We start from the raw sequence: 14,948 nt of genomic DNA on the forward strand, positions 1-14,948 counted from the left end.
CGCTGGCGGTAACAAAAAGGACGTTCCACGTCAGCCGCTGAGGTTGAGGGTGGCGCTGGTGAACACTCTCAAGGTTCGTATACAGATAAACATAAATACCCAAGCAAGTAGCAGGGGAGACAGCGGCCGATGTAGCTCAGTTGGAAGAGCACCGGACGCGATATTCGGAGGTCGTGGGTTCGGTTCCCACCATCGGCATGTTGTTTTTTCTTCTACTTTGTGTTTAATTATCTTTCCCCTAAACAGATTACATTACTAATTTCTGTGATTATCCAAGTAAACATTAAAAAATACATAAAGTACCATCCCCAACGCTTTCCTTGGCCTCGCCGACTGTTGGCTTCTTTCCTTCATGAATTATAACGAGCACCCTCATTTCCCCTTAATTGATCTGCTTGTGGCTTACGGGGGTCTCGGTTCTGGCAGCCTTGAAGCCATAGGTAGCGTAAAACGGTTCTAGCACAGCTTTCGCCCTCGCTCTTGATCACGTTCAACCTGACGCTGGCGGTAACAAAAGGGACGTTCCACGTCAGCCGCTGAGGTTGAGGGTGGCGCTGGTGAACACTCTCAAGGTTCGTATACAGATAAACATAAATACCCAAGCAAGTAGCAGAGGGGACAGCGGCCGATGTAGCTCAGTTGGAAGAGCACCGGACGCGATTCGGAGGTCGTGGGTTCGGTTCCCACCACCGGCACGTTGTTTCTTCTTCTACTTTGTGTTTAATTATCTTTCCCCTAAAAAGATTACATTACTAATTTCTGTGATTATCCAAGTAGACCTTTCTGTAGTTATACCAGAGTTTGTTTAGTTACAATAATATACCCTCCAACTCTAAAGACAACATAAACGTACTACACAACACTCTCATAATTACCCAAAATTCGGAAGTTTTGACAAAACAATGAAATATTTTGACGAATATGTAACCTGGTTCTGTTGGATCTTCGACTGGGAGAATCTAAACAAAGCTTGTGTATTGCTTCGTTTTGCACTGGTTTTCTTCGGTAATTGGTTTCCTTTCTCCACTTTATAGCAGCCCGGAAAGGGCACAACGTGAGTGGACATTATTCTTTTCTTATAGATATAGAAACTACAGTTTTTAATTTTAAAAGAATTTTGCTTACGCTAAGATTAATGGCTATCAGGATCACATATATATGTGTTTTTATTCACTTTTCTGGTGCGAAAAGGCTTTGCGCATTATTATCTTGCGTAAACCTGTGCCTCCCCTTTCTCTCAACGGCAAGTGTTATAAACTATATCATCAAATAAAAAACAAATATATAATCGTCCCTCAGGTGCTAAGATGTGCACGACTTCTATCAGTGAATCAAAGGCTATTCTTAAGAAAACGGCCTAGATGAGCTAGCTGACAGCAACACAGTGAACTAACTAGTGCAAAACAGAAACGCACCAGGGTGCTCATAACGTGGAGTGTTTCATTATGTATCGTACGTGCCTCTTCATTTTAAGCCTTGCTCTGGTTCTTCTGAACCGCTCGTCCCACGTGACAACTTAAAACGATGAGAATTACGGATAGAAAACATTCCGAAGACTAAGTAGTGCTCAGCAGACAAAGGAAAAAGCCACGGGTAGGATTCAGGAAGACCTACGAGGTATAATTTGGTGAAACAACCTTTGAATGACGCGCCTTTCACTGGCGAAAGTGAAAAGCCTGCGGAAAACAGCTGTCCTCTAAGGACTGTTTCCCATTTTTTCAAAGGCTTCCTTTGTACCACAAAACCGCAGAAACTCTCGCACTTGCATAGATTTTGGGGTCTTTCTCCGGATAAAGGGAGACGCTGTCTGTTTCCATCATATTATATAGCAGAAACATGACCCTTTGAGCTGAGCCATTTCGACATAAGGTTTTTATCAGGGTAGGCCGCAAAGCGAAGATTTCGAGAAAATGCTCGGTGTGCTGGCGGTAAAAGTTCAAGATGTGGTGTTCCTTGTCGCGGGCTTTTCTGCGACATAAGATAAGCATAGAAGAAAGCGAAACGTACTAAAGCTCTCAGCTTTGTGTCAAATCGCAAGTATGTTTTAGGGTATGACGCATATAATACACATATTCCATAATCTCGTATATATGTGCCACGTTTAACTCGTACCTATGAATGTTTTCGCTAGGGTAGGCTCCGGTCCCGCAGAATGTCTTTGCTCTATGCTTCATTGCTTGTCGCTAGCACACCTCCCGGGACTTCCTTACAGATTCAGATGCCTGAAGGCGACCTTGCACGATTGCAACTTGGCATAGATATGTTTTGTTTTAAGGTGGCGCCAGTCGAAGTGGACAAAGTATGGTTTGCAGTATATTGTGATTTCGGGATAAATGAATCCGTGATAACACACAATAAAACAACAAAGAATACGGAAAAAACAGTGGGAGAACTTTGCGCAGTTAGTACGATGAAACAGCACCGCATTATAAATAACCACAACTTGTCGGAAAGCATGAAGCATACGAAAGAATCGTTCAATCCTTTTTAATTAGATAGAATCCTCCTTTTGCGCGAGGTTTCTGCTCATGCGCGAAATCGTAGCGGCGACAGATGGAAACACATTGGACGGCATCGACGGCGTTTCTCGGCGCCGCCAGTGCACGGCGGCTGGCGGTACCGGGCGGCACGCAGACCGTCACAGGCTTGGCAAAGCGATGCCAACCACATCTGCAGCGTATGATTGCCATTTTCGAGGCGTGTCAGAATGCAAGACGCAGTTTTTCAGGTTCCCTTCGGTGATCCGTGACCAACAACGACGTGAAACTTGAATTAGGGCTACCATGTCGACGGCTACCATGTTAGGGCTACCATGACGACGGCTATTTCGATTTCAAGAAATCAAGATGGCGTACCACACGACTACTTCGTTCAATGATTTGGTGAAAAGTAACAAGTGTTTTCGTGAAAAGGGGCTTTCTTTTTTTCATTTAAATACACAGAGTCTGAGGAACAAACAAGATGACGTTAGTACATACCTCTCACAACTACAGTGTTCCTTTGATTTCTTGGCTTTTTCAGAAACATGGTTCTCAAGTGTCACTGATGTTACGAATTTTTCCGGGTACAGTCACGTTTCTGTTTATCGTGTGCAAAAACGGGGTGGAGGTGTGTCCCTATTTATCCGCGACTGTTTTCACTATGATACCATAGACGACTTTACCTGTATGTGTGACGACCTTGAAACTGTTGCCATCATGTGCAAAAACATTGCCATCGTATGCGTCTACCGACCACCCCAGGGCACGCTGTCAATTTTTTTAAACTACATTGAATCACTCATGGATTTTGTCAATTCCTGGAAGAGGCATGTAGTGATCATAGGGGACTTTAATATCGATCTTAACTCTAATAACCCTGCTAAAGTTCAACTTCTTGAAATTATGCTTCAAAATGGTTGTGAGAACGTCATTGAACAGCCTACGAGAGTCACATTGAATACAAGTACTCTGATCGACTTATGTTTCACAGATTTTTCTAAGTCTGCTAGTTGCTCCGGTGTACTTTGTTCAGGACTGAGCGATCATCTACCAATTTTTGTAGCATTACCGATCGCCACACGTACACAATGCACAAATAATACTATCCGTATCATAAATGACGGCGGAAAAAAGACCTTTCATTCACTTGTTGATAACTTGAACTGGGCGAACGTATATAAGGAACCCGATCCATCTGTATCCTACGATATTTTTATGTCCGAATTACAAATTTGTTACGATGCTGCATTCCCCCTCACAACAATTGTTCGGCACAAGAAAGCAAGGAAAGAATGGATTACGAATGACCTTTTTAAGCGCATAAAACACAAGGATAAGCTGTTCGAACAGTTTCTGCAGACGCGTGATATTGCAAAGCTGCAAGAATTCAAGCGGTTCAGAAACAAACTTAGCTCTGACTTAAAGAAAGCCAAGTGTAGATTCTATCAACATAAGTTCGAAAAGTGCGCAGATAACCCCCGAAAAACATGAAAACAATTCAATGAACTAAACGCCACGCACGTTTCTGGTATACCATTTGAATTAGTTATAAATGGAGCCACTTATTCGGAGCAAAACTTAGTTAACCTTATCAATGATCATCTAGCTAACGCAGGTGCTGGAAACTTTTCATCTCTTTCATTGCCTCACAGCAGTCTGGAGAGATATATAGGACAGGCGCTGCTTGAAAGTGCATTTTTAACGCCCACTTCTGAGGATGAGATAAACCTTATAATAAACTCGTTCGATAACCGATCGGCAGCTGGCCACGACGACATTAAAGCCACACCTATAAAAGAAACTTCCCACTTAATCTCAAAACCACTCGCTTACATCTGCAACCGCATACTCGCTTCGGGAATCTTTCCTGAGAAAATGAAGATAGCTCGTGTCGTCGTCATTCACAAGGGAGGAAAGTACAGTGACCTGAACAACTATAGGCCGATTTCAGTTTTGCCTCTTTTTTCGAAAGTGATTGAACGTGTCATACACAAACGCCTCAACAACTTTTTTGTTGCAAAAAACATCATATCAACAAAGCAGTACGGGTTCCAGAAAGGAAGATCAACTGAAATGGCTCTCGTACAAATAAAAAATAAAATAATTAAAAATATTGAGGATAAGCTGTACACCGTTGGAATATTTCTAGATTTTCGCAAAGCCTTCGATTCCATCAAACATCATATTTTGCTAAGAAAACTGGAAATATGTGGAATTAGGGGCATAGCACTTCAACTCATGCGCAGTTACCTTGAGCCGCGTTTTCAGTTCGTATGCCTACATGGCTACAAATCAAACCCAAGGACTGTAAAATATGGTGTACCGCAAGGATCTATATTAGGCCCTTTGCTCTTCTTGATCTATATAAATGATATAGTTAACATTCCTCAAACTGATGACATAGTATTATATGCAGACGATACGAATGTATTCTTCTCTGGAACAAATCTTAATGAACTTGAAAACACTGCTAACACGTGGCTATTAAATCTTAGTGTATGGCTAAACTTAAATAGTCTTGAACTCAACGAGAAAAAAACTAAATTTATGCTTTTCTGTGCAGAAAACAAACCAATAGATTACGATTTTAAGCTTCGCTACGGCTCTTGCTACCTTGAACGTGTCAGCTCCCATTCCTTTCTAGGAGTTAAATTCCATCACAACCTAGGCTGGAGCGACCACATAGACCACACCCGTGTCAAGATAGCGAGAGCTATTGGTATGCTTTCCCGGCTTCGAGATCTTATACCTTGCTCGCTGAAAAGACAGTTGTATTTCTCTCTTATCCATTCTCGCATCAGTTATTGTCTTCTTATCTGGGGTACTTGTAACAAAACTGACTTAGAAAAAATATCAGCCCTCCAGTCGCGTGCAGCTCGGTTACTTTTACCTGCAGGAAACAACACAAATAGTTGCTCGGCAAATACACAGTCTCGAATGATCCCTGTGAAAATCATGTATGAACTCAAAATATGTGTGTTTATTTATAACGAAATAAAAACAAATTACATTAATTTTTTTAACACGTACCTAAACAGATCTACTGGTTACAGCTTGCGTCAAACTTCTGTTGTGGTAAATAGGCCTCGTACTAACTACGGAACACAATCAATTGAGCATCAGATCATGTTGATGTGTAATTCTCATCCGTTTGTAATAGATGCAGCTAAAAATAGTTCCACGCACAGGGGTTTTAAACGCATCTGTTCGTCTTTCTTTTTGTCTAACGTTGTGTCCTAACAAAATGCTTACTTCTGGTTCCGTTTGATGTAACCCTGCTGGGGGGGGGGGGGGGGGTCCTGTGGTGCGGTGGCCTCATAGATTGTTCATAGTAGGATGTCGTGCGGTCTGTGTGGCATATCGTGCAGTCTGTATGATATGCCATATAATTCGTATGATATGCCGTGCGGATGGGGTGGTGTGTCGTGCAGGTTGTGCGGTGTTCTGTGGTGGATGGTCTGTGGGGTTGTTGCGTCGTAGGAATGCTGTATCGGTTCGAACAACCCTAATGTATTGCATTACTGTACCATTTTTGTATATGATTTAGTGTGTATTATTATTTTATTATCTGTATATATTTACAAGAACTGTTTATGATGCGTCTGTTTTGTAAGCGATGGCAAAGACAGCCTTTTGTTGTTGTACAATGCAATACCGCTCCTGCTGCTGTACCCAGGCGAGGACAAGACCCAGTCAGGAGGTTTAGCACCTCCTTTTGTCTTGCCTCGTGGGCAATACCTGTATGTTGCCCGAAGGCGAAATAAACAAAAAAAAAAAAAAAAAAAATGTGTCAAGATGTGAACGGGCGTACTTAGCAACCGAATGCGTACTCTCGACTGTGCGAAAAGCACTTCGTTACAGGTATTGTATGCATCTAAAGGAAGTGTGGATGATGATAAGTACCTAATGCAATTATTAGCAAGCCTGTCCACCACCAGTGATAGCCGCAATGAGCATTTGTTCTGCACGTGTTTGCTGTATGTGGGACGGGGCCTGATGGCGATGTATTTTGTCGTTTGTTTTCTTTATGTGCGAAAAGGCCGAGTAGCACAGATATCAGTGGTGGCTGTGTGCGCTAGACCGTAATATTTAGCATGTTTTTTCGCGACTACCGCCTGACTAAATAAAAAAAGGCCGTTTGTTGTGATGCACCGCCGTTCGCGAGGCGAGTGATTGAGTAAGACGTGATGTTGGGCTAGTCGGTTCATGGTTAAAACAAAACAAAACTGCGCGAAAGAAAGGGTACAAGAAGGCACGAATACACACACACACAAAGCGCTGACTTCCAACTGACTTTATTTAGCGAAAGCAGGATGCTTATAAAGGTTATCACAAAAAAACGAAGAGAGAAGAAAAATCAACGTGCGCACGGCAATGACAATGTCAACAAGACCACGTGTGGTTACGACCCATGGAAAGCTCGGATGTGACCATCTAAGAAGTTAATATCTTGCCTTGAAAGAGATAAAGAAGGTGCGCTAACGCACTAATCGCCCATTTTTGAGATGACAAAAGGCTCGATAACTTCACTTTCGGTTTTTGTTTTAGCCTTAGAAAGGAACTTCGTTTTTTCCAGGAAAGGAGAACAATTTTTGGTGTCGCAGCTCTTACAATACAAATGCAGATTGCTGCCAGTGTCGCTGCTGATGGATCGCCTATGCTCCAAGGCGCGTTCATTAAAACAACGGCCAGTCTGGCCTATGTAGAACGACCACATGACAGAGGAATTTCATAAATAACTGCGGAAACACATTTTGTGAACTTGCTCCGGTGGTTCTTTTGCAAGCGGTTGGTTCCTTTCTCATTCCAATCGGTAGAGGGCACACTTTTTTCAGTTTGCAGGGCGCCGAAAAAACAACGCAAATTCCATATCTTTCCGCTACCTTCTTGATGTTATGGGAAAGGCAATGAAAATACGGCATGACAAATGGAGGCTTGGATTCCGAGCATCCTTTTTCTTGTTCAGGTGACGATTTTAGCCTTTAAAGCAGGCTTTCGCAAGTGCTGAGGAGGAGATGACGGGGATAGCCAGCAGAAAGAAGGCGATCAACTTGACACTGAAAACTGGATGAAATGGTGTGGGCACAGGATTTCTGTAAGGCAGATAGGCAGGCAGACATGACGATGCCACGTTTTACTAGTTTTGAATGAGCGCTTTTAAAGGGTAGAAGACTATTGTTAGACCTTGTGCTATACGAACAGCAAACGTGGTCAGCAGTGAAGAGCAGATTTATGTATAAAAACTGAATACGGTTGTCCCTTGTCAATTCATGAGTAAAGATCAAGCCTTGCCCCTCTGAGGAGAAGGCGTTAATAATGTTAGTGACAGCACTGTCAAGGTCATAGGTAGAAGAATTGTCTGAAAACACTAGAAACTCATCGACATAAGGAAATAAACGTGATACAGGGTGCTTTGAAAGCTCTTTTTCTAGGCGTATGTCTAAAAAAGCCATACAAACGTCTCACAGCACTGGAGCCACAGAAGACCCAATGCAAATTCTGGACTTTTGAACATAAAAGCGTCCGTCGTAAAGGGTGCCTGTGGAACTCAAGTGAACTACAGTTGTAAAAGCTCTACAAAATTCTCAGTACGGATGCCAGCCATATTACGGAAACCTAGTTCACCATACTCTTCAATACAATCCCTAACAGCTGTGTACATTCCCTCATGAGGTAAAGAATAGAAAAGATCTTGTACATCAACAGAAATGGCTGTGGAAGCGGAAGGCATTCCCCGTTCTTCACTGGCAAAACGCACGAGCTGGACTGTTTGCTACGTGCGATAGTGTCCGAGAGAGACAGTTGGCAGCGTTCTGTTAGCTGCTTCCTTAAATGCCACCTCAACCAAGTTCTGGGACATGATCCGTTCCTCATCCGTGGCTCCAAGGACCTGGTACTGGCTCTGGAACAGGGAATGCCTTCCGCTTTCACATCCATTTCTGTTGATGTACAAGATCTGTCTGCCAAGCGTCGTAGATGAAATCCTATAGCTGTACTCTTGTAGATGACGCGAGGAGGAAGCGACGCCCATTGCACCAGTCCGGCGCAGCGGTGACCACGTTGTGCTCAGTAACTCAAGATGCGCCGCGCATACGCGCCGCTCGTAAGTCACAGGAGACGATTCCACCTAGCTCTGGAGCATCAACAAACCTCTGGCTGCTTTGGCTTTTGAGATCCCTCTCTCTCTCTCTCTGCATCCGCGCTCTCCTGTCTGTTGTGAACCTGCACGCTAAGAGCGTCTTATTCTGTTTCGTCGAACAAAGCCCGCACCATGGCCCACGCTATACGCTCTTACAATACGAAAAGAGTATATGCATGCGTTATGCGTGGATTGTGAAAACGCTGAAACATTCCCCCATACTGCAATCACTGTCCCTACTTCGCTCCCCGAGGGCAAAAAAGGGGGGAGCTTTCGTTTTGTACCTGCGTTGACGTGGCCATTTCGTATGGTGCATTTTCGCATCGTCTGCTACACTGCCATTAAATGTATTTCTCGCCCCTGGATGATGGTGCCGCATCCTCCCGCAAAAGGCGGATAATCTTTACACTGATGCACGTATTGAAAGTAGCGCGGAATATTTCGTAACGTTCGTTGTCCGCAAGCGACAACTCTTGAAATGCACGGTGTCCTAAGTAAAAACGTTGCACGCAGCGCTACTGTCGATGAAACCCCTGCAAAGGGAATGTATCGATCAGTTTCAGCATTAGCTTTCCGAGCATAGAGCTCTCGGATGTTTAAACAGCCCTATAAGATTATATACCCTATAAAATAGCACACCGACGCATTACAAAAAGCAGATGAAAGCCTTCGACCGTAAACTAAAAAAAAAAACAGAAAGCAACAATGGGCGCTATTCGAAGCCGAGTCTGCCGCATCGCCACGCTGGCCGGAATAAGCTAAGGTGGGCTATGGGGAGCGCAAAATTGGAGTCGGCAGATGCCGCAGGGTATTTCGAAAAACTCAACTGGATGGTAAAAGCAAATGGATCCAGTTTGCGGGTATTTAACTTGAGTTAATGTATGCGTACACTTGAAAGGTACTGCACGCACGCATATACATGGCAGACAGATATGGATAGAACGTCGAGTTTGAAAACGAGAACAATATGTGACTCGGAGACAATGCACCCTACTTTATTTTTTTTTTACTCGCTTGTCGTCTGCAATGCGCCACATACTAAGTTTCAAATGGATTGTGTGCAATCCAGTCTGACATCTGCTATCTTTTCGTGTGTTGCATCCGGCCGAATTAGTGTCTATATGTGTTTAAGACGCTTGATTGCTTTGACTGAGCTACATATACTAAAATGCATGTTAGTAGAGGAGGTGACATCCTATTGAAGCGTTTTCCTATATTACGTGGTGGCGTAAAGGCTTCGTGTCCCAAATCGACTAGCGTGCCGTTGTTGTCGCTGCATTCTGAAAATACACATGTTATTTCAATCAATCAATCAATCAATCAATCAATCAATCAATCAATCAATCAATCAATCACGTCTTTATTTGCTTTGAAAAGGAGGAGTACGGGACGAAAAGCTCGGAGAGCTTGACGAGGTCCCGACCCCTTACAAGTCAGCAAACAGCAAGATGACGGCCAGTCATACATCAAATTTACAAAAATAGACAAGTAGCAAAGAGCATGGAACAATACACACTGCAAGTGGCAAACACAAGAAAAACAAGTAAACGAAAATGCCGGCACAAATATTTTTAACAATAAAATAGAAGCTGTCGATTAGAATGCGAACAAAATGGAATCCATTATTTTAGTCCTGCAAAAAAACAAGTTGGCAAAAACATTTGGTGATACCCTTTTGTTACAGGTAGGATCAAACTCCTGCCGGTTTAATAAGTTTAGCAGTGAGGGTAGCGTGTAAGATAAAGATCGTTGATTATAACATGTTCTAGGTGTGGGCACAAGCCACATTTCTTTATATCTGGTCTGCCGATCGCTTGCGTTCACCTGTAATTTTTGCAAGACGAATTGCATAATCCCTGTGAAACTTAACAAAATCTTTATAACCTAGCCTCAACCTATAATTGTACAAGCAAAATACAGGAAGAATATCATATTTTGGAAAAAGAGGTTTCGTGGAGAAAGTGTAATGAATATCAGCAATATAAAGCAGGGCTCTTTTCTGCAGCAAATATAGATTTCGAATCAATTCTCGATTCTGCAGATTTCGAATCAAAATCTCGGGGGAACGAAAAGGTGCTATTGAGAGGCGATATTGTTTTACCTTAAGATGCAGTTTAAGCACTTAATCCCCATGTCAATCGAAAAGTGAAGCGTTAATTTTCGGCCCTACGCGGTCGAAACTGTCAGCACAAAAACAGCAATGACCACCGCACTTATTTGAGGAGTCGCACTGACATGAAGGCTCGGCGGCCGCTTTGCCGCAGAAAGTCTGGTGCCAGCCATATTTATACTTTACTACCATGGAGACCACGTTTAAATCTCACCCTCTCCTAGCTACTCACGCATGAAAACATTATTACCTGCTACGGTGATGAAACGTGCTGAAACTGTCAAACTAGTGAAGCAACTACATACCTTTACTTCGCGAACACAAAACGCACGTCCCGTTAAAATGGAGGTTTGAATTTTCCACTCGCCATGGTATAGGACGTGGATAGCGGCCTGCTCCCATCACTCTGGCACATCTAATTTCCGTCAGTGTTTTGCCTCATTCATTAAATATGCGAGGCTAAAACCAGAAACGCTTCCACGTTTCGAACACTATTAAGTATCCAGGGTCCCAATTCTTTATCCCATGTTTCTACTTTGTTATCAAAGGAAGAAAGAAAGTTTCTCCATCAAAGCAACGCTAGACCGTCGCGGACGTGATGTCTTTTCTGGCGAAATTCAGATTCCTATAACGCTTTTTGTAATGTGACGGTTTTCGCCTTGACATTCGCTGAATTGCGAAGACAAAGGAGTTTTAACTGCTTTCCGCGACCACAGCCTCGTAGCAACAGCTGCTGCAAGAAAAACAGCACAAAATGAAAGGAATGGCTATAAAAGCAAAAAAAAAAAAAGAATACACAGTTTCTGTAACGTATTTTTCTTACATTGTCATACGCTTACTTTGTTTTTGAGCACAGCGCTATACGAGAAGGCAATAAAGAAACGTGCAGGGTCTTGGCGTTCTTTTTCTTTTTTTCTGCGTTCCTATGCTCCGCTATTCGAGCGCAACTTTCGTTCCTTTTTTTATCTGCTCCTATAGCAACAGGGTACTGCGGCAAGGCTGTTCTTGAAAAGAAGATGAGAGCATTTGTTGCACTTCTTTGGATCGCGCTCGTAAGCCGGGGCTCTAAATTAGAGCCATAACACGCGGCTACACTGCGCTTGGCGGGCTGCACAAATTTGTTCTACTTTGCTCTGTGTCTGCGCAGGGCTGTTGTGGTTTAGTAACACCATAAGAAGAAAACTTTATTTGCTAAAACTTTATTATAAATGTAACACAGCAGGCACCTATTCTTTTCTTTTCATTTTCGTTGTTTTATTTCGTTTTGCGGGTGACGCAGTACAATGCCAATGTGCTAGCGTTCCAAACGGACTGAGAAGGCTGATGCACATTCGCGGTCTTTGAAACCTTCTTCCGCGATTAACTCATCTCTTTATTACGATAACAGTCTCAACGAAACAAAGCAATGCGCGAATGCGGATGTTTAGATAGCAGGATTTCTTCTCCAGTTACTTTCCTTATAATCAAGCTTGTCTGCAAGGTTGACTGAATCCGTTGAGGAAATAACATGTTATGACGCCATTCATTTTTGATCACGGTCACAGTATGCTTCCCTGTCGCACATAAAATAGGGTATGTTTGCGCAAACCATAACCAACCCTACGGTCAATAGCTCAAAGCACCACTTGGGCACGTTTTTGCAGCACTTCTTACATTACCTTCACTTGTATATTTCTCTCTTATGTAGTGCATCGTCTCTTCTCACTATATTGCCACAAACGCATTGCAAAGCTTTGTTTTAGAGTTTGCGAACCTTATAGGTGACGTCGCGAAAGCCTGATCTAAAATAAAGCCTATTTCACCCTCCTTCCTCCCTGTTCCGCTGACTGTTCTGATCCTCAGAAGCAACGTGAAATGAGTCCAGCGTTGAAAACAGGGCAACAACGCAAAAAGCTACAAACGTCGGGAATAGAGATGGACTCGATATAAGGTCTTAAGGCCTGCAGGAAATGAAGCGGAGAGATATCGCGAGTACGGCTCTTCTAACTGTATGCATAATGCAGGTGCGGCTTATGCGCGCTCCCTAGACCCTTCGTTTGCGAAAGGCCTTGTAGAAAACGAAGCGACTGGAAAATACAGCTTAGCCCTAGAGCTGAATACCATACTGCGGATTTTTCTCGCTCGTCGCTTGATTTCCTGCTGTGTTCGTTGAAATAAGCTTTTCATTCGATGCAGGCAAGCTGGAACAGCGCAGAAATTTCCTATATTCCTATTTCATCAACGACCTTTTCTGGCGCAGTCATTCCATAAATTGGAAAGAAAGCCGAACATCCTCTATACACTACATTGCTATTCGATCCACAAATTTATAAACCATGATATCCAAACAGGGTGGTAAGACAGACATTTTCGAAGTTTAATGTTGAACACCACAATTTCGGCTTACTCCAAACACAAAAATCTGTTCTTCATCACATTCACGAAGAAATTTGTGTTTACCAGCCGACACCAAAGGATATCTTTTCCACCCTGCTCCGGTAAAGACCCTTCCCAGTGTGAAGTGAAATATAATGGCCGCCTCCGAAACAGAAGCATAGCATGCTCCCGCCTTCTCGGAAGCCCTGGAATTATTACAGCCTATCAGGCGCACCCTGCTGCAAAAGCAGCCTCGTTTATAGATTTTCTCTAACATTTACCAGCTTCTGTTCTACAAACTATGAGATATACATCTGGGCGGTCTGTGTAAGCAGGTTTTACAGGAATGCTGACGTCGTGCGCGCTTGATAATTATGCATAGATAAATAAGTAATCAAATTTTGCTTTTATTCAAAATGTAATACTGTTTTGCTAAACTGAAGGTCGAAATCGTCCCTGTTGAGCCTAATTTTAAGGCATCTTAATTGTCAGTTCGGTTCAACATATAAAACCGTGAAAATATGCATCTGGAAGCACATAGCGTTTGCTATCTAGCATTGCGCCTTCAGAAAACGGCGCTTCTAGAATGTTTTTCTGTGATATGTGACTCGTCGTTTCTGCACTTGATGACGTAGGAGAATGGAGCGTGGTTTGGGCAACATTACCGCTCGTAACGGCGCAGTTATATAAGCATGCATGTAACAAAGTCCATATAGACGAGCTTTGAAGGCCGCATTTGTGACATTCGGAAAATTCAGAAAGAGGAAATGCAGTGCTTAATTTATTTCTTAAACCCCCTAACTTCAAATTTTATAATGTACATCACGTCCACCTTTTTCCGAATTCCACCTATGATGACTCCTCTTGCGTATCACTTGTAGTTTAAAATGTGAGTAGTCCGAATTTCAATAGTAATGTGAAACTGCTCCTTAGCCCACCAACATTTTCATTAAACAGATTTTATGCGAAACATGGCTATTACTTTGTCCCTATTTGATACTAACGGTAACTGTCGATGGGAATATACAGTAGTTGATATGCCTTGGAAATGCATATGACTCGCGAAGCGGCAATAATTCGCGAACGAAACAGCTCAAACTCGCAAAGAGATTAATGTCATTCTGTCTACGCAGAAAGGGACGTCACAGACATTCGTGTTTTATATCTTCACTAGCCTAAACAGGCTGGTTGCATGATAGGAACACCCGGACTTCTGTAGCTCAGGAATCAGACAATTTCTTTCGAGTAGCTAAATATACTGCTTGGATTCATTGTGCTTTACACGCGTCTGAGAGCTATTGCAAGACGTATCAGCAACTCTGGTAAGTTTACCCTGGCATTTGGTTCAAAGAATGTCCGAAAAAGATTGTCCCTCCTTTTAATCGCTTGAACACCCTTAGTTTCAAGTACAAGATATTCAGAAATAATACAGCCGCATACCTGCTTTTATGAATATGATCTTTGTGAATTTGTACGGCGTTGCGACACAGTTGAACAACGAGAGCAAAGCGCCTTCTACAGGATTTTGATTTTTGGTGTTAAAGGTTGCGTTCGGCAGAAAATACTGCGCCGGTGGGGCTAAACAATCATGATTAAGAGGAGGTGTGACGCAGGGATGTACGTCAAACGTAACGACGTTCTTAAAAATGAAAAACAAATGTATGCCCGCTAGCCCTACACTGTTGAGAAAGGATCGTCCGGCTGGGTTAAAATACGATGTGTCAAGGCAACAAGGTTGTCGATGTCTGCGATAATATAGAAATTCGTCAGGATTAAACATTTTACCTTGTGATTTCTACCGGCTCTTCGATACTCCCCTGAAACAGCCATCATTTCATTTGTCTCCGGTATGGTGGTGTTAAAA

The 14,948-nt window shown here is 42.9% G+C and overlaps 1 non-coding gene across 1 annotated transcript; it reads left to right on the forward strand.

Annotated features, from left to right (window-relative positions):
• The first annotated feature begins 624 nt into the window (after nt 1–624).
• On the forward strand, nt 625–695 carry TRNAR-GCG (transfer RNA arginine (anticodon GCG)). Its single transcript has one exon. It is a non-coding gene; the product is annotated as a tRNA-Arg (tRNA).
• The last annotated feature ends 14,253 nt before the right edge of the window (nt 696–14,948 follow it).

This window comes from Amblyomma maculatum, chromosome 1, assembly GCF_055883805.1.
Source record: "Amblyomma maculatum isolate TAMU_Amacu chromosome 1, ASM5588380v1, whole genome shotgun sequence".
NCBI classification, from domain to species: Eukaryota; Metazoa; Arthropoda; class Arachnida; order Ixodida; family Ixodidae; genus Amblyomma; species Amblyomma maculatum.